Source organism: Camelina sativa, chromosome 14, assembly GCF_030686135.1.
Source record: "Camelina sativa cultivar CO46 ecotype springtype chromosome 14, ASM3068613v1".
NCBI lineage: Eukaryota > Viridiplantae > Streptophyta > Magnoliopsida > Brassicales > Brassicaceae > Camelina > Camelina sativa.
The window spans coordinates 27,577,040-27,579,929 of NC_141893.1; the positions used below are offsets into that span (position 1 = coordinate 27,577,040).

The window sequence follows — 2,890 nt, forward strand, 5'->3', positions numbered from 1 at the left end:
TATATTTTGTTGGTTCTATAACTTTCAAGATATTGAGAATTTGAGTTTCATCCTTTCATCAATATTGATGATCTTTGTTTAATCTTTCTAATAATGCAAGTTTCAATATTTTCTGGGTTTTTGACTTTGATCACCATGTTTTGTTGTGAGTAGTTTCCTTAGGATCTTGAGGATGGGTTAGGATGGATTGATCTTGTGGTTTGTGTGACTTGGCAAGCTTGATTGTTGTAGATCTCTTCTAGGGTAGATGATCTTAATGCTGATTCTATATCTGAGAGGGTAGAGTCTGATTTCAAGCTTCTTAGCATCACACCAATGTTTAGGAAGCATAGATAAGGCTAGATCTAAAGCTTACCATTAGGCTTGCTAAGAGATTAGAGGTCTTGTTTGGTTTGAGATGTATTGCTTAATGCCTGCTTGTGTAGATTCTTTACTGTGTAAGAACAAGTCTAGAATTGCATAGGTTTGATTGTTTCTTGACCATGATAGTGGGAGAAACTTGTCTTAGATTAATATGTCTAGAGGTTAGCTCAAAGTTTGCTTGAGATTTGTTGACCAAGTTAGATAACCACAATGATTAGTCCATCCCATGAATCCATCCTCAGGACCTTCTTTGTTTATTGAAATCTTAGTCTTAATCCCGTTGCTTGCTTGTTGTTTGATTGGATTTAGAATTACTCTGTTTTTATTGCATTGCTCTGTTTCTGCGTCTAGTTTAGCTCGACCTACACTCGGTCGAGTGCTGCTCGAGTTCATCCCCAGAACTCTGTGTCTATGATTTGTGTTTGTCTTGTTTCATTCCTGTTTCATTCCAGTTGCATACATTTAGTTTTCAGTTCATTAATTATCTTGCATTAGTTCATTAGTAGTAGTCTCTGTTTCTGTTCTTGCTTAATCACTGTTTCAATCATTCAGTTTCATTTGCATCTAGTTGTTAGTTCTTGTAGTTTATTTTCTGCATTTTACATTTTCTTCCTAGGATTGTTAGTGACAAACAATCTTTACATGTGTCTTAACTTAGATTCATATGCATATCTTAATTGTTCACAAACACTCATTTAGGATTGATACCTCTTGTACTGCAATAGCATAAGGGGAATTGAAACACCCATCCATCATTCCATTCATATCTCACCATTGCATACATCATCATTCACACCACAAAATAAACTTGTTCCAATTTGGCGCCGTTGCCCATTTGAGTGTGTTTTTGTGACATTTAGGATCCATATTAGTCTAAGATTAAGTTCTTTTATACGCTTGTGAGGTTGCTGTACTCGAATCTTCTGTTTCTGGGTTGAAGTTCCATTTCAGGTACCACTCGACCAGTCACTCGACCACCACTCGACCGAGTCGTAATCGAGCACTTGCTCGAGCCAGAAGCCGGATCTCTATAACCATCATTTTCCAGTCGACTTGACCTCCTACTTGAGCCTGTGCTCAGTCGCTTGCCTAGCAAAAATCGTTTGTGTCTGTTAATGCACACAAGGTCTAAAGGAAAGGACAATCTTCTTAGGCCTATTGACAACATCAACAAAAAGACCAAGAGTTTAGGAGCTAAGCAAAGGAGAGTTGTTCAGCAACAACAAGAGGTTATAGTAGCTATGGATCAACAGGATCAGGTTCAGAGACCAAGGAACATTGGTGCTGGAGATGCACCCAACACTCACAACCAAAGAGCTGGCATTGTGCTACCAACTGTTGCCAACAACAACTTTGAGATCAAGAGTGGATTGATCTCAATGATTCAGGCCAATAAATTCCATGGATTGCCTATGGAAGATCCACTAGATCATCTTGATGAGTTTGATAGAATCTGTGGTCTTACCAAGATCAATGGAGTAAGTGAAGATGGTTTCAAGCTGAGGTTGTTCGCTTTCTCACTTGGGGAAAAGGCTCATTTATGGGAAAAGACTCTCCCTACTGGTGCAATCACTACTTGGGATGCATGCAAGAAGGCTTTCTTGGCCAAGTTTTTCTCCAATGCTAGGACAGCAAGACTAAGGAATGAGATCTCTGGATTTGCTCAAAGGAGTAATGAAAGCTTTTGTGAAGCTTGGGAGAGATTCAAGGGATACCAAACTCAATGTCCTCATCATGGTTTCAGTGTGGAGTCTTTGTTGAGCACATTGTATAGAGGAGTGCTTCCCAAGTTCAGAATGCTTCTTGATACAGCCTCCAATGGAAACTTCCTCAACAAGAATGTGGAAGAAGGCTGGGAGTTAGTAGAGAACCTTGCACAGTCTGATGGGAACTACAATGAGGACTATGACAGAACCATAAGGTCATCATCAACTGATCAAGACGACAAGTACAAGAAGGATCTGAAAATGGTGAATGAAAAGCTTGATAGGATTTTGCTAAGTCAGCAAAAGTCTATTCACTTTGTTAGTGAAGAGGAGCCTCCAGTTCAAGAGGGAGAGAATGAGTTTGCTGAGTTATGCTATATGCAAAACCAAGGAGGCTTCAAGGGTTATAACCAAGGAGGGTTTAGGAACAATAATCTGTCCTATAGGAGCACAAATGTGGCCAACCCACAAGATCAAGTCTACCCTCCTCAACAGCCTCAACAGCACCAAAACTATGTCCCCAAACAACAGCAACAGGTGTTCCAGCCCCAGTTGTGTCCCCCACCAGGGTTTCAGACTAACCAAGGCCAGGAACAAGATCTTAGAGCCATGGTACAACAGCTGTTGATTGGCCAAACACAAGGGAAGATAGAGGAAGCCAAACAGTTTGCTGAGCTAAACCAAAGGCTCACATCTCAATACAATGATCTGAATATGAAGTTTGAGGGTCTGAATTCCAGAGTTAAGTACATGGAGAGTAACATAGCCTCTTCTTCAGCTCCAAAACCCAACCAACTCCCTGGAAAAGCTGTCCAAAATCC

General features: G+C 40.3%; 1 non-coding gene across 1 annotated transcript; it reads right to left on the minus strand.

Moving 5' to 3' along the window:
* Nucleotides 1-1,997: 1,997 nt before the first annotated feature.
* LOC147928703 (small nucleolar RNA R71) lies at nucleotides 1,998-2,104 on the minus strand. Its single transcript, XR_015581246.1, has one exon. It is a non-coding gene; the product is annotated as a small nucleolar RNA R71 (small nucleolar RNA).
* Nucleotides 2,105-2,890: the final 786 nt, after the last annotated feature.